This window comes from Dermacentor silvarum, chromosome 7 (assembly GCF_013339745.2).
Source record: "Dermacentor silvarum isolate Dsil-2018 chromosome 7, BIME_Dsil_1.4, whole genome shotgun sequence".
Classification (NCBI taxonomy): domain Eukaryota; kingdom Metazoa; phylum Arthropoda; class Arachnida; order Ixodida; family Ixodidae; genus Dermacentor; species Dermacentor silvarum.
This window is the reverse complement of record NC_051160.1, coordinates 123988433-124011802: the sequence shown is the minus strand read 5'-3', so window position 1 is coordinate 124011802 and position 23370 is coordinate 123988433. Positions and strand designations below refer to the sequence as shown.

General features: G+C 45.5%; 1 long non-coding RNA gene across 1 annotated transcript; it reads left to right on the top strand.

Moving 5' to 3' along the window:
• The first annotated feature begins 212 nt into the window (after positions 1–212).
• On the top strand, positions 213–12419 carry LOC119459722 (uncharacterized). The gene is made up of 4 exons (XR_005193773.2): positions 213–379; positions 3852–4034; positions 6608–6771; positions 11223–12419. It is a non-coding gene; the product is annotated as an uncharacterized LOC119459722 (long non-coding RNA).
• The last annotated feature ends 10951 nt before the right edge of the window (positions 12420–23370 follow it).

Here is a 23370-nt window from a genome sequence, read left to right as displayed (position 1 = left end):
CGTTGGTAGTCGTGATGGAGGAGACGTGCCACCAGGCGTCAGCGTGGGTGCATCAACGCCTAAGGGCGCTTTAGCCACAAAACACCAATAGACATTATATATCAATGTGCAATAAACATTACACTACTTCTGTGAAGACACGTTTCACTTTCGTGTTCTATACCGATTCCTATATAAGAGGGATCAACCACATTTTTGTTTGAATTGCTGTTGGGGCTGGGGCTGCGTGATCGTCACTGGCGTCCTCCAGAGTGCCCACCGATCGGAAAGTCGTACGAACCGCAAGCTTTGAACGTCTGTTTATCGCAACATCGAAAGCGGCGGCACAGAAGACGCGATGTGAGCTCCGGTGGGAACAGCAGCCCTTTGTCTCGTAACGGTAAGTAAACGTTTGTTAGCGCAGCTAGCACACGTATGTGTATTGATTATGAACACTATGTTGAGATATGTCAAGAGCAGAGCACGCCGCGAGGTTGCCGAATTGTTTGAAGCGCTTGGCCAGCCTGTCGAGGCCGGCGACAGCCTTGCGTAGCGGCAGCTCAGTAAGCGTTCGCGACGGGCTAGCAGTAGCGTGCCCAAAAGTGAACCGCAAGCGAGCTACTCCGAAAGCGAGTATCCTAGCTTCAGTGGAGTAAGCGCAACGCCTGTTAGCAGTAGCGCGGCTACAGTCTATTGTTCAAGGCTGGTATTTTGTAGCGATGCCTTTCCGGGATGCTAATGCCCCTTCGCGCTTTTCGCGCTTGGTCAGTGGTCAGAGCGACGGTCCGTTCACGTTATCAACTGGATCAGCTGGCCGTGAGTGGTGGATGCTAAGACTAGTAAATAAAGCATAAGGCATCGCTACAAAATACTGGCCCAGGTTGCACAGAAAGCAGCTCAGATTGTTCAGATCGTAATGCGGAGGTTTCCGTCGACTGGTGACTATCCGAAGCCGGTGAGGATTCAGAAGAATGGTTTTCCGATGTATTTAACGCTGACGTGCTGGAAACCGCAGAACGGGCAGGAAGCCAAAGCACTAGCAGCTAAAATTTCGCAGCTTCGCTTGCAAAGTGGGCTCTACAATGTAACATTACTCACAGGTCCCTGACACCGCCTCTCCGACTTCTAAGAGCACACGGGTTTTTCCGGAATCTTCCAAAAGATGCTAGAACTTTTCTGAAGACCCCCCGTGGGGCTGTCGAGGTATGTGCATGTGTACCCTCAAACTAGCTTAAATTTCGTTGAGAAATTTGAAGACAGTTAGAGCACGCTTCCACTTCAAATGCACCTACTACGTGTTTTGCATCTGCTGTTTGATAATGACAAGAGCATATGTAGGTGGAACGTGGTTGGAGTGGCAGCATGCGTATTTTGCACATTGTATACATCAGAGAATTTGGAGCACCGCCAAATTTTTTTGTGATCTTTTTTATTGGCCGAGTTGTTGAGATGATAAAATAGTTTTGCTGGTGAGAAAGTTCGAGATGTAGTAATTTGCTTACTGTGTGCTTACAGCCCGCAACTGAGGGACGTAGTAGAAAGTAGAGCTGTAAGTAAATTGTTATTTTACTTGGGGCAGCCAGCTGTGGGGATTCTAGACAATGTGATTCTGGGCACATCCATTATCGTAAAAATCCTTGAGCGTACAAATTCATTGAGGCTGGAACAGAGAGAAATATTCCCATACACTCCAAACGTAATAACTGCGGACAGAAGCTTCACCAGACGTGTGTTTTAATATCAAGGAAAAACACCTAGGGAAACCTATGAAGCTTTCATCATCTACATGAGGGGAGTGACTTGCGTCAGCCCGCCTTCGACCACACTCGTAAAGAAACTGCTCTACCTGAAATCTTAAGTTCTTTTCTCTCAGAAATTGTCTCTGACTTTTGTTTTTAACACGAAAGTGTTTTATGACGGGGTCCACCAAGACTTCACTGACGTATTTCCGTCACGGATGTGACGTTCTTACAATGTACACGAACATAATACAAAGAAAGAAACCAGAAGAAAAAGTTCCACAAACATGCAAAATTTGGGAATCGAACCCACGACCTCTCGGTCCGCGACGATAGATCGCCGAGCGTTTAACCCATTGCGCCACAAACGCATTTGCAGAGAGCTACACAGACGCGCCTTATATATCTAACACTCCTCCGTGTACCCGCGCTCTTGCTCGGGGCGGTGCCGCCGCCTACGAGCAGAAAAGAGAAGTACTGCATTATGACACTAACGCGCACCGACAGTGAACGCTTCGGTGGTCTCAGCACTACGACGCCTCGATGCCAGCATTCGAAGGGACGCTGGCATCAAGAAGCACTACCAACGCCACCTAGGTGGCGTTCACCGTACTCCAGCACTACGACGCCCCGATGCCAGCATTCGAAGGGACGCTGGCATCAAGAAGCACTACCAACGCCACCTAGGTGGCGTTCACCGTACTCAGCACAGCGGAGCGTGGCCTCCGCAATTAGCTCTGAAAATGTTTCTGAAGTTGATCGCGGAGGCTGCAATTACGACGCGCTGTACGCGCTGATTTGACTCGGTGACGATTCAGTTACGTGCTTTGTCTTGCGCGTTGTATTAGTGTGTCAGTTACGTGCTTCGTCTTTCGCGTTGTGCTAGCGTGTGCAGCGTAGTGCAGCTTCCATATGCACGACGGTTGCTCATGGTCATCGACGTTGGTAGTCGTGATGGAGGAGACGTGCCACCAGGCATCAGCGTGGGTGCATCAACGCCTAAGGGCGCTTTAGCCACAAAACACCAATAGACATTATATATCAATGTGCAATAAACATTACACTACTTCTGTGAAGACACGTTTCACTTTCGTGTTCTATACCGATTCCTATACAAGAGGGATCAACCACATTTTTTGGGGTGTCATTAATCTTTCTGTTCTTTCTTGAGAGAACTTATTGCACATGATCATAAAACCACTTTCAATTGGTAGTATCAGCATGTGTTCTGTCATTTGTGTTGTTTGCACTGCTTTGCCTTTTCCTTGTTTCTATGATGCTTACTAAGCATTTCATTTGGCCCTTTACAATAAGTGACCTCTGAATTGGAGCACAATATTATTCTATTGTTCATGCAACTCGCGGGACTCCTGGAAGGTAGCCTTGCGCTACAGATTCAAGAATCAGCGAAGGGTTCTCCCTAGGGATGGTTGTGTGGGCGAGAACCACACGAAGTTTGGGTCACGCAGGAAGGGCAGTGAAGAAACAGCCACAGTGGAGCTCCAGTGGCACAAAGTGCAGAAGATCGTGGGGGGCATTCCGCAGTAAAATACAATATGTTGATTTCTTTATCTAGGATGACGTGTAGCAAGCTAATGGTGACCGTAGTATTTTCATTTGATAATGCTTTCAACTATTTCTAATTTTCACTGAGTAGAAGCCCTCAGAATTTAATTCTGTCTTTTTAGTGCTCTCTGTTTTGAGGTGGTATCAAAGTATTTTGGATTCGTGATTCAATTTAGGCTGGACAAATATTTAACAAATCAATTTAGCTAGGCAAAACTAAATACCATAAATCAGAAAGACCAATTGCAACAAAATGCAAGGATACAGTTGAAACGAGGCCTTTGGGATACTAATAAAGTTATTTGGTGCTCGACCACAGTCCTTTGTGGGTTTGCTGCCTGTCTAGCAGGTGGGAACAAGGCCATATGTTAATCCACCTAATTAGCTATTTTCATGGTTGACGAAATCCTACGTAGTTGTGTGTTGGTGTAAATGTATCACATAAAAAGGATTGTAAATGAGGCCGTTAACTTTTGACAATACCTCTTGAACATTACTGAAATATTTCCTTGCATAGTGCAGGTGTACTTATGCTGCAATCAGCTATATTGGTGTTGCTTCCCTCAGGATGTTGCTATCTCTACAATAGCCGGAGAAGACGAAACAAGTTTTGCAATGCACACGGACTGGCTCAGTTGTGAATGTCACAAATGCTCCCCTAACGAGGATCAAATCAATGAAAGGATGGCCTTGATAAATAATATTCATGAGGCGAAGAGGAAGTACCCATACATGATGAGCTTTCAGAGGGTAAGTACTTTTGCTATTATGTATGAAACAGCATTTACATTAACTTAGCCTGCATGGTTGTGGAGGCGGCTGCATTCAAAAAGAACTAGAGCTTTTGTAAATGGTTTAAAAACTAATTTTAATGCACACACATGTTCTAGTGTACTAAAAAACATGTGGTTGATCCCTCTTATATAGGAATCGGTATAGAACACGAAAGTGAAACGTGTCTTCACAGAAGTATTGTAATGTTTATTGCACATTGATATATAATGTCTATTGGTGTTTTGTGGCTAAAGCGCCCTTAGGCGTTGATGCACCCACGCTGACGCCTGGTGGCACGTCTCCTCCATCACGACTACCAACGTCTATGACCATGAGCAACCGTCGTGCATATGGAAGCTGCACTACGCTGCACACGCTAGCACAACGCGAAAGACGAAGCACGTAACTGACACACTAATACAACGCGCAAGACAAAGCACGTAACTGAATCGTCACCGAGTCAAATCAGCGCGTACAGCGCGTCGTAATTGCAGCCTCCGCGATCAACTTCAGAAACATTTTCAGAGCTAATTGCGGAGGCCACGCTCCGCTGTGCTGAGTACGGTGAACGCCACCTAGGTGGCGTTGGTAGTGCTTCTTGATGCCAGCGTCCCTTCGAATGCTGGCATCGAGGCGTCGTAGTGCTGAGACCACCGAAGCGTTCACTGTCGGTGCGCGTTAGTGTCATAATGCAGTACTTCTCTTTTCTGCTCGTAGGCGGCGGCACCGCCCCGAGCAAGAGCGCGGGTACACGGAGGAGTGTTAGATATATAAGGCGCGTCTGTGTAGCTCTCTGCAAATGCGTTTGTGGCGCAATGGGTTAAACGCTCGGCGATCTATCGTCGCGGACCGAGAGGTCGTGGGTTCGATTTCCAAATTTTGCATGTTTGTGGAACTTTTTCTTCTGGTTTCTTTCTTTGTATTATGTTCTATGACGTATTTCCGTGACGGAAATACGTCAGTGAAGTCTTGGTGGACCCCGGCATAAAACACTTTCGTGTTAAAAAAGACTACTGCTCTCTACATATTTATCTGATGAAAAAGCTAGTGCTCTAATGTATTCGGGCAGAAGACTCATTAGCTATGTCACCAAGGCTGTCCTTGCGCCACAGACGCTTGGCCATCAAAAGGTACACCACAAAGCAATGAAAGTCGTTCAACGCTTGTATGAAGACACTCTCATTTGTGATGAATACTGACTGAACTACATTGTGTGTGTGTGTGTGCATAGTGCTTTTATGTGTGAAAAATACTAGAGAACTGTGTTGAAGAGATAACTTTTGAACTTACCGAAAGCAAGACTTTCTTTTTTATTATTGCGATAGCAATTATATTGACTCTCCAAAGCGGATTTCTGCCGTCGCCGTGAGGTTCCGTATGACGTCAAGGGTGATGAAATCGCCGTATGCTGTATGTGCGACTGAAAGGGCGCGAGGAACGCACACTTTCATGGCGAGCGAAAACATGGCGGAAGACAAACGCGCTTCTGCGCTGTGCTCCATGAAGGGCTGCAGAATTAAACATCTCTTTTCTCCTTTCGAGCACGAGGTCGCGGGATCGAATCCCGGCCACGGCGGCCGCATTTCGATGGGGGCGAAATGCGAAAACACCCGTGTCCTTAGATTTAGGTGCACGTTAAAGAACCCCAGGTGGTCCAAATTTCCGGAGTCCCCCACTACGGCGTGCCTCATAATCAGAACTGGTTTTGGCACGTAAAACCCCATAAATTATTATTATTATTATCTTTTCTCCTTTACAATCACCATATATATATATATATATATATATATATATATATAGAGCAAATACGACTTCTTCCATGGCGTGAAAGCCGGGGGGTGGGGGACAGGAGGGAGGGGGGGCGACATTTAGCTGCCGCACCAAATCCCTATTTATGTAAAAACGTTGGGAGACAGAAGGTGGGTAAAGACTTCCGGCGCTGCTCGACGAGTGTCCTGTTCAGATCTCATCGAAAACATCCGAGCCACCCGCAGAGGCACCGGCAACAGTCACCAACGCCGGGGACGTTCGGTGCGAACGCGGGCACGACGACGGCGTCGACAGCAGTACTGCGCGTTGCTGATGCTGCTGCATGTCCAAATTTATACAGCTGATAAAACTACTATGCTTACTCCGTATAGCTCTCTTTTAATTTGCTACCCCAATTGATGCTTCGCCTTTCGGGTGAAACTGCGACAATTTTTTAAAACTTTTCTCTGTTAAGCGAAAAAGGGTAGTGGTGGCTAAGACATGGGGACAACTCGATTCATTTTTATTTCAATAAAAAAAGAGTAAACAATGAGCACCATAACTTTGTTTTCTTTTCTGTGTGACTAGAAAGTTTCAGTTTCTCATACACCTTCAGAAGAAAAATGCCATTTCTATTTCGTGAGGTCAGAGTGCTCACTTGGATTGTTTACATCTGTCGTTTGCCAAATCTTCAATGTAAATTGTGTGCTTGTAGATAACATGATGGTAAAAATAACTGCTATGTATTTGCTTGGTTCTTGTAGTGCACTTCGGACACATCTTTTTTCGCAATTTTGCAGTGACTTTGCAAGACTGACTAAGATTGACCCATCACCTTGTATTGCAAAAGGGATCAACAAAATTGTGAAAATGGCAGAAATGAAACACATCCCTTGCGAAGCAAGTGTAATGGCATCACTTCAAAAGGCTCGTGAGATGTCACCGGAGAGGCTGCGAACACGACGTGAGTACTGTTACAAAGGCTTCATCGGCAGCTTTTAGACCTACACTCCGTGACATTATTTTTGGAGGGTTTCGTCTCATAGGCATAACATTAGAGTACATCTGTGTTCAATTATTTGGTTCTTTTAAGACAGTTCTTCAGGTTTTCAACTCATATCTTCTCTAAAACTTAAATTCTTTAATGGTAGGTTGTTTGATCTGTGGAATGGAAATAAACTGGCGTAGGTGTTGCACAGTTACATGCGTAGATCAAGATTATTCTGTGCCATGGCAGGTGCAGAATATTCTTGACGGGAAAGGTCTTCAAGGTGCAGTCGACATAAATAAGGGGATGTTACCCTAGCACCAGTGTTCATTTGCTTTTAGTGACAGAAAATCACAGCGTTAATAGTTTTCAAAACCAACCTTTGTCACAGATTTAGGGAACTTTAGGAAGATACTAAACAAGTGCATTAAAGTGTTCACTATAAACCTTTCGCTTTGGAGGCATCCTAACAGTTGCAGCACTTCGGATTCTGTCTTTCAATGTCAAAGAACTTAATGGTCTGTCATCTTTGTGCAAGAGCAGATAAGTTTCTTGCGAGTTTGTTCTGCTACAGTGAATGTTTAGTACCCATGAGCTTAGCTCAAAATTGATCATAAACGCACTGTGCTTTACTGTGATAGTTCTGCGTCAAACACGGCAAGCTTAGTTTATATCGGAACAGATATCTGGGCCCATTAAAAAAGGAATAAATGACTTTTAAATGGCCGACCTGAATTCCTGTGAAGTTCTCAGTCTGCGTAGTCAGGTCCACATGATCTCTGAAAAAACGAGATTTTTCTAGGACGTAACTGCAGCGCAAGACCTCGCAAACAATTTCTTGCAACATGGCAGGCTAAATATAAACGCTGCATCGTGCATGCATGCACACAATGCAAAACGAAAGACGTGTCCCAATGGTGAACTTAGGGCCGACATACACTCTAAGGTGCATCATATCTTGAGGCGGAAAAAGGTCTTATTTTGATCTGTACAAGAAAACTGAAGTTTTGCTCATGGAGGTATTGCATCTTTTCCTCGTATAATGCGCTTCCAGGAGTTTACGTGTGATCTTTGCTTTCATCTATAATGTTAGCACTGTCAAAATGCAGCGCACCATTTTTGCAACACCTGCAGTGCACACGCGAGTGCATATCTTAGTTATAAAGGTAAACATCTACAGAAGTCTGTCAGGCTTATTAAAAACATTGTCAGTAAAGGACGACTCTCCAGCCAAGATTTGATTTAATTTAAAACTGACGCTCGGAAAGACCACACATATCGTTCTTGAGCAGTCTTGTGTTGTGCTTTCCACCTTTCCTGGTCTAGGTCTCTTTGTTGTCGTGCTTGCCGGTGGCTTTGAAGGTCGTGCAGTTATACGCTTGGAAGTGCTCCCGTGGATTTGTTCAGGTTTCCTTGCATGGCTTGCATATACCACGATTCTAGGTAGAGCCTCCTCATGTGGTTAGCTTTAGTGCCAATGACACTGGTGCCGTCAAAGTTGATGCGATGGTCATGCTTCTCACAATGTTCTGCGAGGGCGTTGCGCTCTGCATTGAAACTGCCTACATCGTTTTTGTGCAGCTGAATTCTTTCTGGGAAGTTCGTCTCACCGATGTAGGAGGTGTAGCACTCAGGCACAAGGCACCTGGTAAACTAATCATGGGAACTTCTTTTGGAGGCCGATCTTATAGTCGTGGTATGAGCCGCTGAAGCGTTGATGTCGGTTTTTGCACAACATGGATACCCTCCTTTCCCAGCACTCATGCTAGCTGTTTGCTTATACCATAAATGTATGTGACGGAGATCCGAAGGGATGGCTGACGGAAGGCAGTATTACTGACGGTTCGTGAAGAAAGTGTTTGAGGGGTGTGGGCGCCCAGGTCAAGTTGTTGCAACACGTGGTGAATGAAGCTTCTTTTGTAGCCATTGTTCAAGAGGTCCATGATAATCGCTTTCTCCTATATTTTTCTCTCCTCTCTTGAACTGCAGATGATCTTTTCAGTTGCGTTGCGACTACCAATGTATTGTGGGATATGGAGTGGTTTGAGCCAAACTGCAGGTATCTGCCGGTGTGTGTGTAGGCTTTCGATATACACAAAAACTCGAACAGTTTCCACGAGTTTCACTAGCACATCAAGGGAAAAGGGTGTTTTTTTACCTCATGTCATTTGCTGAACCCACCGTGACCAACCAGTGCTAACATGTCAGCCTATAGTCCTTAGAGAAGTAAAACTTCCACTTGCGGTTTTGTCTGTTGGCTACCTTACTTAATTCGTGTTATTTTTTTAATGATAGCAATTCCTTCCACAAGCATAGCTCGAAGCATTACCATTACACGATAATTACTGGTTAAACTTTTCACGCGAACAAGAACGCTGAGATTTGGATTCTTAGTGACTGTTGAAAAAATCAATATTTCATTCGTCAATAATTCACCGAAAAAAAAATAAACATGCTTGACAACAACCACAGGAAAATTTTGTAGAATAACAAAATGACCAAAGGTCCTACTCTCTAAATATATGGTTGTTATTCGAGGACTGCTGCTGTCTGGTAAGGGACGTCAAAAAACCTTGCCATATGGTGCGCCTGTGATAGTTCCAAAAACTGCACTTAGATTTCATTCTACAGCTAGTGCTTGAGGGGAACACTTGCCAACTGGTGGTGCGCTTGTTTAAATCAAATAAATCACGTTGGACTTGAAGCAGCCATGACTTCTCGGGGCAAGAGAATCCACTGTATAATTTGCATTTGTTTGAGTTTTTACTGATGTTTTTAAGCAGTGTTTCTTTTTCAGGAAATTTTTACTTTTGTTAAGCAATTGTTGGTTATTATCTTGTGTATTTGCTACCTAGCAACATATGGCACATAAACATGGTAGATAAATACCATATACGGACAATGGCTGCACTATTGTATAGGTGGCTCCCCCAATTTTGGGAGCCAATAATATAAAAACAATCTTAAGAATCATATTTCAAACAAAGTAGTGAAGAAATACATAAAGCAAGTATTCTAAAAGCATAAAGGAGTTCCCCGGGGAGCTGCCAGCTACTATTATGAATGCACAGCATGTTGCGTCTTCAGACTTTATACGCTTAACCTTACTGGCATTTCCAATGTCAATGGACTGAAGAGATTATTTTATTTACAAGGGGGGTGACGACCAGGGCCTGAGCAAGCATAACATTACTGGAATTTTGAATGCCAATGGGCTGGAGAGAGACTTCATTTACAAGTGTGGTGATGAGCAGGGCCCGAGCAACCACGAAGTAATAGCGACAAAGAACCTGAAATATGTCTTGGAACTAGGTGCCAGAAATAACATGAAATTGTATAGGACAATAGTTCACCAAGAATTTATAGCTTAAGGACGAAATTTTTGCATGCATATTTTTTTTCTTCTAAATGATGCATTGCACATTAATATTCATGATCACCCAGTATTATTGGCCTACGAACGCTGAATAATTTATAATTGAATTTATTCCGTGATGTTTGTTTTGATTTCATCCTAACGATGCCTGTGATGTGTAGTTGGTGTTTAGGTCACACAAGACAGCAAGAAAGCTGCAATATAACTGCTGATACATCATTTGTGGTCTATAGCTCTTGAAACGTGTTTAAGCGTTGTAGTGAATTGAAACTATATCAGTGATTATATTGTCGTTTTTTTCATGTCTTGCGTGACCTCAACTGCACGTCACAGCCCTCGTTGGATTGATGAAATTGGAACATGAGAAAATAAATTCAAATAGTAATTATTTGGCAATGCGAATACCATATGGCCAACCATTTATTATGTCTACCGCATCATTTAAAAGAAGAAAACATGCGACTAACATAAGGTGTCTACTCCTTTAAAAATGGAACTGAAAATGCCACTTTCAAGTAAGGGCCAATCACCTTCCTAAATTGCAAAAAGTATTTATTTGTTCAATATATATATGCCAGATAGTTTCCAGTGTTGTCCTCAGTGTTATCACATGAAGGATTATGGATGCAATTTTTGCTTCTGCCTTGTAATGCACTCACTTTTTTGTGAAAGCGGAATTTAAAATGGCATGCACAAAACAGCTTGGTAGAGAAGTGCGCTGTTTTAGTTCTCAGCAATGTTTAAATTAAGCAAATTCTGTGCAAATTTTGGCCTCAGCAAATCCTGTGGAACATATTTATTATAAAATAAAGCCTACATCTCAAGAACTCTGGACACTGCCGAGTGTGGTCCCAAAATTTGCGTCGGGCATAAACCAAAATTGGGTGCATAAATGTCAACTAGCCATTTGTATTGTTAACATTGTTTTTTTACATTGAAATCGTGTATAACCTGCATATAGCTTTATAAAGGGTGAATAAGTAGGAAGAGGTGACAATATACTATTCATGGTCTGTTGGTGATGATGCAATATTTTTTCTTGCCACTGCAGGACCCGAGCGTTCCTGCAACCTCTTGCATCGTATTTTCTGGAGAAGATGTTGAAGAGGCTGACCTCCACATCAAGGTGGACCGCGAAATGTTTGCAGTGAAAAATGGGGAGGAGGGGCTGGGTGGCTGTTTTATCTGCTTACTGGCTCTTCAATATCCAGTACGACCGCAAGCTGTTCAACACTCTTCTCGTGTTGGAGCGCCCTTTCGTTGGGCTCACATTGAGTACCCCTAGAGTAGTGGCTACAAAGTTCTTGAACAATGTCGCCAAAAGTGTGCCATGTTTAATGTGCTGAAGCTGTGCACTGTTACCTCATCATGAGTTCAGCTGTAATTTTCAGATGCAAGTTTTGTTTAGTCTAACCATTTCTGCAATACATATGAAGGAAACCAACAGTCACCGATAACAAGGCAAGCTTATGGCAACGCTATTCGTTTTTTTTAAATTGCAGTGTTAGTAGTTTGGAAATTATTAGTGTAATTATTTTCAGATGTGGTTAGTTAGGATCCCACTGGCAGCATGTGGTTTTCTGCTTTCTGATCATTTACCTGTCAGCCATAAAATGATTACACTAACAATTTTATATTGTCAGCACCACAAATTGTTAAAACTTTGAAGCATTCTCCATGTGGGGCGTTCCTTGGTCTCGGTCACTGTTGGCATTTTTCATATGCATTACAGAAAGGGTTAAACTATTCAACACTTTCTTATCTAAATGTTACAGGTAAACTGTCTTTTGTATTACATCATTAGCTCTTTTTAACTTTCAATAACTAAGCAAGATTCTAGTCATAAAAAAAATAAAAGCTCTAGAAGGTTGATACGTACTTCTCGCTTATTACGTAGTTACGAAAGCTGATCTCATATACTGTTGTGGTAGGTCAGCGGAGTATACACGATGCTGCGGATCATTTCCATATGCAAAGTTAGCAACTGTTCTTTTTGAAGTTGAATGCTGCATTAAAATAGGTCAGGTGATATGTATTTGTGTTGCGTTATTTTACTGACGTTCTTAATAAATTTACTTTCATACCAAAACTATTCCGCAATCTTATGTGTACAAAAACCCACCTGTGCCACGCATTTCTCAAATGAGCAAGAGATGACCAGGTGCTGTATAGTGTATATTATCTGCCTTTGTTGCAAGGGAAATATGACTGTTACATTTCAACAATCGTATATTTCCTTGGAAACGAATGGTCCCTATGCATTGTTTTCCTGAATCAATTTTATGTTTGCATGGCATGCATGTCTGGATGGAGACCAAGCGTCCATCTCCTGGGCATGCATGTGTGCAGGTATACGCAGGAGCCTTGGATTGATGCTGTGCTTTTTGGTCCACAAATGTTATACCTATACAACATTTATGAAATGCGTGACAAGTGTCATTCATGGATGGGAAAGATGCATATTGTCCCACTACATATATATATATATACACATACATTGTTTTGTCCAAATATCAGTTGCTAGAAAGCGGCCTGTCACGCGGCATTGTCTGCGGAGTAGAGCATTCTACCTTTGTGGACACATTTGCGGTCATACATCAATCCTCGGCTTTTGCTTCTCGGGTGAATCAATGTGGAGCACCCTTCCAGCACCCATTTCATAGGGTGTTATGGTGAAATAGCACCCTTTAGTAAGGGTGCGACCACTACACCCTTTAAAATTTTATGCGGTGCACCCTTCCTTAGGGTGCTGGCCTCTGCACCCTTTTCTAGCACCCTTTTTTAAGCACCCAATAGGTGGCAAAGGGTGTTCGTCTGGGGACAAGCTGATTTACACCCTTATGGCTGAGAAATTGTTTAGTGTGTAGGAACCGTAACGTACGTTGTGGTAGGCGCCGCAGGTGTAGGTGGCGACGGGGTGTTTCCATCGGAAGCCATGGCTGAGAAGACGACGGTGCGGCCGCTTCGGAGCTCCGTGGCGAGGATGGGGAACGTTCCACCTCCACCACGATGTTACGCGAAGAACGAGTCAGTAAGACGGGCAACTATTTACAGGTTGTATTTACAACAGCGGTTGCAACGCTGACCGGTTAGGCTCACAGCGCGAGCCCAGCTCGTTCTTCCTCTTCTTTTCTCGAGTGATGGCGCCCACGCGCCTCGGTCAAACAATCAAATACCACACGCGTGTAGCAATATGTTAATGAGAATATAGTGCGTTCACGTACCTTTGACATGGTGAGGTCTAGTGGTATTTTGAAGTCGCATTACAAAGGAAGTGAGCGCGGCCTGAAAATTTTTTACCAGTAGCGTAAGGCTCATGACATAAGAGGTGTACAATGGCGAAGAATCGTTTTTTTGATTTTCTTCCACCAAATCGGATATAATCAGTGTGTAGACGTCATATCACTTCGGTTGTTATCGCTGTTTTTGTGACTTCGCGTGATAGGGAGGCCAAGTAGGGGTGGCTAGAAAATTTAACCAATTATGAAGCGGGTAGCATAAATGAAATAGAAACCGATTGGTTAAGCTTTACGTTGCAGCGACCTATGGTTAGAAATCCGACCGATGAGTTCAAGCGCCATCCTAATCCCTACTATCGCTGTCACTGATTCGCCCTACGGGGGGAACTACCCATAATTTTCAAGCGTGTTGCTAACTAAAATAAGGAAGCCGCAAAATTGTTTTCTTTTGCAATCTTGCTAGAATTGCTTCAAGAACTGTTTAGTAGAATTATAAGAATTTAGTGGTCTTGGAATGATATACTTCTCGATATCACAGCGTAACTCATCTACAAGTACTCTTCAGATTCGACTAGTGGTGCACTTGAAAATTAGAAATGAGCAATGAATACTTGAGAAGGCTTTTAGTGTACTCATAGATTCACAAAGCAGCGATACATGCAGCCGAACTTGTGCGATTACGTTCAGAGTCTAAAGTAAAAAATGCAGCACTGTTCAAAGGATCGTCGACAGCCTTACTTACCTCAGCACAAAAACAGATGTAGTTTAATATTTCAAGCGCCCGCAGCTTCTGAAAGGAGAAATAGATTGTGCAACATACGCGTGCCATGCTAACATGGCGGCGACAGTTACCCTTATAAAGGGTAAATGGTGTGAGGCCGCCCCTTGTTCCGCCCGAAATCATCGAGAAGGCTTCAAATCTTCGAAAGCGGTGCGTTCAAATTCGCGTAAGCTTGGCGCGAATAAGGCTCAGTTCTCTTCTCACACAAATTTCAGCAGTTCATTGGTCTTATTAGTTATCTATTGCCTTTAAATCCGACCACAAATTACTGCAATAAGTTGTCCTAACTTCATTTACTTAGCTCACGAACGTCCTTCAGTCGCACTTCCACCAAACCTTCCTTATAAAGAAGTCGCTTGATATATAGTGCAATATTGTTCAAATTTTTGTTAGGGGCTATTCCTTGCGCTTTGAATCATAACGGACAGAGTAGAGGAAACAGTTTTCCGAAGAACCAGGGTCCTTCTATATTATTCTTCTGGTCATGAAACTTCCCGAAAGCGTCATATATTGACAGGAAAGTGCACAAGAGGTGCTTTTGTAAGTGGCACTTACGTGATAGCGCACTTGAAGAAGGGTTTTTGGTGGTTGGGTATGGTTTTTCCAGCGCTCCGTGGCGGCGAATAAAACGAGCTTTTTGTGTATGCTTTGAGCTTGCCTGTGTTTTTACACGTGCTGCGATCTCTGTTTAGCCTTGAATAAGTAGGTTGGAAGCGGCTAGGCTAAGAGCTATAAGTTTTTTTTTGTTTGTATTTATTTTTTTTGCGTGCGCGTTTGTATCGGGCATATTTGTTTTTGTAGGACAGCCACAGAGTCCTTCCGTGGCCAGGTGGCTGGACACGTACCACCGTGTGTCCTACCTTAAGTCGGTACATTTTTGATTTCCAAGACCTTGTAGCTAAATAATTCGTGGGGTAGGGAGGAGTATTATGAATATTATGAAGAAGTAGAGGGCGTTGTTTGTGCAGGAAGAAGATGACAATTTAGAAGCTCGAGGCTTGTGCTGTTTTCTGCCATTACTGCGACTGTGTTGGTTTATAAAGAGTGCTGATCCCAAACGCCACATTATGTTTGAGGGAGGCTGCTTGTTCGCTACAACCCTGAAAATCCGCAGCCGTAGCTTGCATCCTGCGCTTCTTCGTTGTTCCATTCACCTACGCCGAATCCGTGGTCACGCCTCGGCATCCAATCACGTACGCCAAAGCCGTGGTCAGACCTCAGCCTCTATCCGTCGCCAACTACTACGCGCCAAACCGCACCCTTATTACGTCGCCTCAACCTGCGCACCTGGCGGTCCGTCAATTCTCTCGACGGGCACCATGCTTTACAAATCCGTGACACACTCTTCACGACCACCCTGTATGCTACTTGTCCAGTATCCCAGGCCATCCATCCAGGCGGTTTAGCCGCCTGGATGGATTTCTCTCTCGTGAAGACGTATGCTAAAATAAATATGGCTTTGCACCTACACCGCGGAATGCTTCATCTGGCCCTTCTGCTGATCCTTCTTCGACTCGCCGAAACTTCAACGCACAACAGTCGCATTCACCACATCGCCAGGCCCTTTCAACAATGTTGTGACGCCCTCAAACTGTCCGTGAGGAAAACTAAAAGCCGCAGTTCCGGGGGCAAGAAGTGTGGAGCTTTCTAACTACTTTGCAAGACCACGTTTGTTCGCCCCTAATGTTGTTGCCATCTGCGTAGAAGGCGTGCCCGTTCTAGCCCTTGTTGACACAGGAGCAGCAGTGTTTGTAACGACTGAAAAACTTTCGTCTGTAAAAGCTACGAACTCCGAAAAGTAACGACGCCGCATCTTGAATTTTTATTGAGCACTGCAAGCTCGCAACGAATTCGACCTTTTGCGGCGTGCACAGTACGCCTCGTTATTCAAGGTGTTTTGTACACCGTAGAGTTTGGTGTGCGGTCGAAATGCTTCCACGACATGATACGGGGCTGGGACTTCATCTGCGGTCACCACGCCGTCATCGACTGTGCTCGTGCTAAATTCGCGTTTTCGCCGTTGTGTGAATTCGCTTTCATCGACTAGCCACCTCTGCCTCCAAAAGTGTTTGTTGCCGCCTTCACTGTGGTACGCCCTTCCTAATGAGCTCTTGTACCTTTCTTGGGACGTCCCTACTGGCCCAACCGTACTTTTTTCTTGTTCTGAAACCGCTGTTCGTCGCAATTGCTTTCTGGTTCCCTTTCACTGTACTAACCATTGACGATACTTACAATAGAATCTTTGTTTCCAATAAGTTTCCCTACCTCTACTTTACTGCGGGATGAGTGACTTTGCAGTGTTGACGAACTCGATCCCTTTTCTACATACGTCGTTTGTGATCAACCGTCTTCTCTTCAGATTGACGCCATTGAAGCTTCCATTCTACCATATCGACCATTGATTACCGACGCCCTTTCTCGATGCGTTGATGCCCATCTTACGCAGCAGCAACGTGCACAGCTCATCTCTTCACTTGAACGCTTTCGCCTCAGCTTCGATTACCAACAACCTTCGTGGGGCCGTATTACAACCGCAGGTCACCACATCGACACTGCTCTCCATCTCCTTTACGTTAGCACCCTATATCATGTGTCAGCCCCGGAGCGCCGTATCATTGCAGAACAGGTTGATGACATGCTTGAGTGCTGCGTCATACAGTCCTCGAATAGTCAGTCCATGGGCCCCACCGGTTGATCAATAAGGTCAGGTGTTCACTACCGCCGGCTAAACAGGATCACGGGCAAGGAAGCCCATCCGCTGCGTCGTATAGATGACGCCCTGGACTGCTTGCAAGGAGCCGAATTATTTTCTTCGTTATACCAGCGCTCCGGCTACCGGGAAGAACCGATGGCTGAGGCCATCCGCCCTAAAACAGCCCTAAAGAGACGGGGCAGCCATGTTGCCGCGAGATCACGGGAGCCATAGATACAGTGGCCGCTCCGGTCGAGAGCGGTAGCATGTTGATCACCCTCCCCCCTCTACATGCACGTGAGCCGTCTTCTGCACCGGTTCGGGAGGCGATAGGCACGCCGATACAGCCCCCCCCCCACCCTCTCCTGGTGCGAAGTGTGAATAAAATATGTGCAATAGGCGCGCGCATAGAAAGAAGAGAGGCTGCAAGCATATGTACATGAGTGGCATTTCGTAGAGTCCAATAATAAATACTGGTAACGTCCATGATGCGGCGAAGGGCACAACTAGATATCTGGTGGTCGTGGCTGTGGGTGTCTGGACACATGGCGAGTTGTATTGTGCGTTGAGGACGTCGTCTTGCGTTGTCAACATCGGCGCGCCCAGTACCGCGCCACTCAGCAACCAGAGTTGAGGCCATTGAGGAGAACAACGCTGCAGAAGATGTCGTTGCACTGCATGGAACGGTGGCAGTGCCGAACAACTGCGAGTGGGCTGCGTCTTCTTGCCCTTGCTCATCATTGCTGCGTCACCATTTCAGGTGCGGGTACGGTTGTGCAGGGCGGTGTATTGTGACGACCAGCAAGACCTTGGTCTCGAGATCGCGCTGCTCCGTCCGGCCACTGCTCGTTTGTTGTGTAATTTGTCAGGGCTTTTGTCAGAGGGGCTACGGATGCAGATGCTGTCGTCGTTGGTAGTATCGGGGTCACCCAATCCGAGAGAGATGTACCAGTAGGTCATCTACGCTACCACCGGTAGCGTAGTTTGTGAGCGAGGCGCAGCCACAGGTGTGCTGTAGTGCCAAATCACGACTTGCCGCATGGTCTCGTAGATGCCTAGGCCTGGTAGAAGTCGGAGCTCCGAAAGAAGGCCGCTTGGCAACTCGCTACTCACGTGGAAATAGCGCAAGTGTTCGTCTCTAACGTTGTTGACGTAGAGGTGAATCTCGAGCTGAACAAAGCAGATGGCAGAGCTGCTCCTGCAAAACGTTGTTAGACCAGGCGTCCACAAAGGTGCGAGCACTGAACATCGGAAGGCTCGCCTACTGCTGTTTGTAGCGAAATCTCGAATGGCGATAGCATGAGGGTTGCCGTGGTCACTGAAGGCATCGCGAAGGTTGGGCTTTTGGCATCGCCGTGACTATAAGAGTGAAATTTGTGCCTAGTGGAGCCGTTGGAACAGCCTCTGAATCCGTTATGAGTGAGGTGCCCCCAAACGGAAAGCGGAGAGCTTGCGGGATCAGCAAATGAAAGAAAGCGGCGGGCCGTACAATAGCCGAAAGCACTTACGTTTGGCGCAGTGAAATGTTTGCAAAGAGTCGTCGCGCACTTGCTTTTGAGATGAGGAGGAGACTCGCGGATCGAGTAGCGGTTTGATGCTGGGAGCGGCGCAAGCTGATCATCGGCAGGGGTGGACGCAGGTGATGTGCAACGCAAGGCGCGGAATGATATGACTGTCCACGTAGCGAGAACTGTTGTGACTTGAGCGCTCGAGGTGGCGTAGTGAACAAGGACGGCTGCCCGCAAGTCCTTGTAGAAGTCGGACCCGGGGGGTGGAACCTTTAGCCCGGAGCCCAGCCGAGCCTCAAGCTTTGTTTATACAGAAGTTGATGTCCAGCTGGATTAACCAGATCTCTTGCATGTCGATGTAGAATTCATGGACACCTTACAACTGCGGGACGTCTGACAGACATCATGAGGCTACATCACTCTCGCTCTGGTAGAGTCGCTGCGTTGAGGCTGGCATTGCTGGGCTCGGTCGTCTGGTTTCATCAATTGTGGGAGGCGGCGCGAAGAGGTAGCCGCCGTAGCCCCGGTTTATGTAGACTGGCCAGCCATGGTGCCACTGGCAACTCGGGAGCGGTAGATACCGCGGCGGCTCAGGTTGAGAGCGCTAGGGTGTTTTTTTATTTTCTCGTGCTACATGCGTGTGAGCCGTCTTCTTCAGCGGCTCGGGATGCGATAGTAGCGCCATTACAAATTGAGTGCGATGTAATGCCTACTCTGCAATGGGCCTGCCAATTTGAGCGCATAATCGACAACATCCTCAATGACCTCAAGTGGTAGAGGTGCCTACTTTACCTAAACAATATCGTGATCTTCTCGCATGAGATCGAGACGACTCTCCAACGCCTAGAAACTGTCCTCTCTTGCCTCAGCTTCACTGGACTACAACTAAATGTAAAGAATTGTTGCGTTCGCGCTCGGAAGCTGCTTATTCTTGGCTATGCCGTCTCCCGTAATGGTGTCATCCCGGATGCAACAAAACTACGTGCCGTTTCTGAGTTTCTTTAACCGAAGACAATGAAAGAACTTCGCAGATCCTTCGGCCTTTATTCATAATCTTGACGTTTCATCCGTAACTTTGCCTCCATCATAGCACCTTTGACCAACTTCGCACCAACTCCGCAGCAGCCGTGTCCTTTCGGCATGGTCAGCAGCATTCAACCTCTTCCCATCAAGCCTGATAGCAGTCACTGGATGGTTATTGCCATCGGTCACCTCACGCGATGTGGAGACTTCATCGTTAGTATTTGCGTTGGCAAGTGACGTTGCCCTTTTTCCCTTTAGCACACATCATTCTATGGCATGGCGCTCCAAGTGACTTGCTAAATGACAGAGGACGTACCTTCTTACAGGACGTTGTCGAAGCGGTTCGAAAGCAATGCCACGTTCTTCATCAAACCACCACTTCCTTCCATACTCAAACGAGTGGTTTGACAGAGCGATTTGATCGATCATTGGGCGACATGCTGGCTATATATGTCGCATCCGGCCAATCAAACTGGGACCGTTTTATTACCTTTGTCGCGTACGCCCATGATACCGCTACGCAGACCACCACTGGGCTTGCGCTGTTTTCGGCCACGGTCGGTTTGCTTACTGCGACTTTGTTTATAAAGAGTGCTGATCCTTTAGTGCGCTTTTGCTTTAGTGTATGTGCTTTGATAGCTTCGGTCTTTCATTCGAGAAAGCTAAGTGCAACATATGGCAAGCAAGCAGTAGAGCCTGTTAATTGTGGGCGTTCCTGAAGATAGACAAGGGGAAGGATGAAACTAGAGAGAAAATTGGGTCCATCTGCAGGCACTGTGACCCCGATATGAGACTAAATGAAATGGAGGGTGTCCAGGTCGAACTTCTGAATAAAGCTCTGAAATGAGCTCAACGTCGACCGGAACGCAGAGAGAGCGGTAGAGGAAGGATTTCGAACACCCGAGGTAAAACTGAACAGGGGTGCCATTATGAACGAAAATGATAGACACACCGGTGATGATGACGAGACGCCGTCTCCCGATGTATCGATGTATCGGGAGGGCCGGGAGTATCGACCAAACAGGCGGAATGCATGAAACGCGCAGAGCGTGCAGTTTCCGCAGCTGGAAAGAAGTCCACCTACTTTGAAGATTCGACGAAGTGAAAGGAGAAACGACGGGGTCAAAACCCTGTGTCAAATCTGAGTCACACTTTTCCTGAAAAGGAGCACTAGGGGATGCAGGAAGAGTCCTCGTCATTAGGAGAGACTGAAAAGGTATTAATTGTCGGCGAGTCAAATCTGACTAGTTGCTTAGAGGCAATCATTGATAGGGTGAAATGCAATGTAGCCAAAGAAAGGCGGTAGCGACGTTTGGGGGGTGACATCGGCCTCTGTACATGGAGCGAGCAAGAAAAACGCACGCCGTCAATACCCACGTACACAACCTTGTGGTAGTAGCGGGGCGCTAAATGGCGTGCTAAACGGAAAAAGTAAAGACTAGCCAACCGTTTGGCGAACGGTGTAGATGACGACTGCGATACGTTGTCTTGGGTTCAGATTGTGGTGTCCACGGTGCCGGTAGTACTTTTACGTGGCACTAACATGCGAAGAGCGGTTGCAGCCGCTGATGAAGCTATATGCAGCATGAGTCAACAAATAGGTTACGCGGTTGTGGAAAAAACAGGGAAGTGAGAATTTATGGTGGTCTTTAACAGGATAGAACCCACTTTAATCATAGCCTTCAACGAGAAGTGATGTGGCGACTGGCTTTTCGCGCAATTTATTGGGAGCCAACGGGTGCTGAGAAAGCCAAGTAGCTAATAATGACGAAGAAGGTGTGCTCTAGGAGAACTTCAGACGAACATAACCGTCAAGAGAAAAAGGAGGTAGAGAAGGAAGAAGAAGCCTCGCCGTGCAAGAGGCTACATAAACATGCAGGGCGGTAGAAAAAAGGCAATGGTTAGAGTAGTGCACCAAGTTGGGCTAGTTGGTTGAGGTTCATATTGGAAAGATTTTAACTGCGCTAGAAGCAGGGACAATAACCAAAGGAGGACGAAAAAGACAACACGTGCGCACGTCTTGTCTTTTTCGTCCTCGTTTGCTCCTTTGTCCCTGCTTCCAGCGCAGTTAAATTCTTTCCAATGGTTAGATATTGAAGGACAATTAAATACAGAAAAAAAAGTGAGTCTGCGGTCCTGAAACACACCTTAGAGACTTAGAGGAGCCACCAGTGATTGAGAATTATGTTTTGAACGTTGCAGCAGACTAAATTTGAAAGAAAGGGAGTGGGACTGAGAATGCTAATTCATCAGGGAGGCAATTGTGAAAGATTAATTTACAAGTGCGAAGAGCCTCTTTGGTTGTCAGGCATAGTGTGGGGAGGGAATAAATGGCTGGGCATAGCGTATCCCAGGTTTGTTTTATGTTTTTAACGAGCTCCCAGGTTTGTTTTATGCAGACGACATTGTGTTACTTGCTAACAGACAAAGAGATATGCAGCGTTCTGCCGGGATATGCTACGCCTGGCCAACATCTGCGAATAGGAAAGGGGAGAGTATATGATTTAAATTTTGGTTTAGAAATCACGAATTTTATTGAATGAGAACAGTGGCAGTGTCAATATAAGGCCAAGAAATACCTTGGTGAAAACAATGCAAATACCTTGGTATATAGATAGACGAGGGCAACAGATTTATCGAAACACAGCAACAAACAATAATAGCAACGAAGGAATGAATGTGTGTTTAGTGGCGCAAGGGCCAGATATGGCCAAAGAGCGCCATAACAGTGCTTGTGAGTTTGCAGTGGAGCGATGAATTCTGAGAAGCAGATGAGGCGTGGCTGTAAAGGGGCCTAAAATAGTCGCTGTAAAGTGCGTAAAATATAAATGTACTAAAATCATGGCAATTACTAATGAGGTGTACTATAAAAAGGAAGAATGCATTGAGAAAGAATGATGCGATATTTCAAATATTTCAGATGCAGCAATGGGCAAGAAGCACTACTGCCTAAACAGTGCCCTTGAACCACAAGGGCCTGCAGGCATGTGCTATAAAAAATACTATCACAGCGGTATCCTCTGGGAAGAGGATGAGCTACGAACTTGTTGGGCTAATAACATGCAGAACCACATCGTTCAAGAAATCGACGACTGCTTTAGCTATAACAAGAGGTTCTTCACCAAGAAACATAATGGGATGAAGAAGATCATGATATCGGTACGCTTGTGTAAAATACATATTTCTCTCTGTTTCGGCTTCCCGACACCCCAGGAGGACGTGGAGGACGCTCAGCCTCTCACCAAATCTACCACGGGTTGGTGGTTCATCACCAGTCAGCAAACAACTGTGGGTACCATATGTATCTTATTCTGAGACGACAGAACAGGACATCAATTCGTCGTGTTTTCGTAGCTGAGGGCCAGAAACCTAACCGTGGCTTAATCAAATGGAGCTTATTATTAGTTCCGGCGTCCCACAAGCGTTGCCAGTAGCTTCGAAGTTTCTTTCGCAAAAAAAAGGCTTGAGATCTATGGCAGCTGGAATAGCAGTGGTAGTATTAATAGCTTGCGATGTAATTGACGTGGCCATTTGGTATGCTAGCACATTGCCTTCGATGCCTCCATGGCCAGGCACTCAGCATAATAAGACATGCTGGTTAGTATGTACGCTCTACACAGAACGGAATATAGCTCAATGAGTACAGGATTTTTGCGTTTGCAGTGTGACATCCGGGCTTTCACAACGCTTAGGGAGTCTGTGAATATAATTGCTTTTTGAAGTTTTGATTTCGTTATATGATTCACAGCCGACAATAGTGCATACAGCTCAGCCGAAAAGATACTTGTTTCCGGGTGGAGTACACCGGATTCCGAGAATGACGGGCCAACGGCTGCATAAGACACCCCGGCATGTGACCTAAAAACTTCTGTGTAAAACTATGTGCACAAGTACTTAGATTGAAGTTCTAGGAAATGCATTTTAATATGTGCCTCTGGAGCCTGTTTCATGACCTC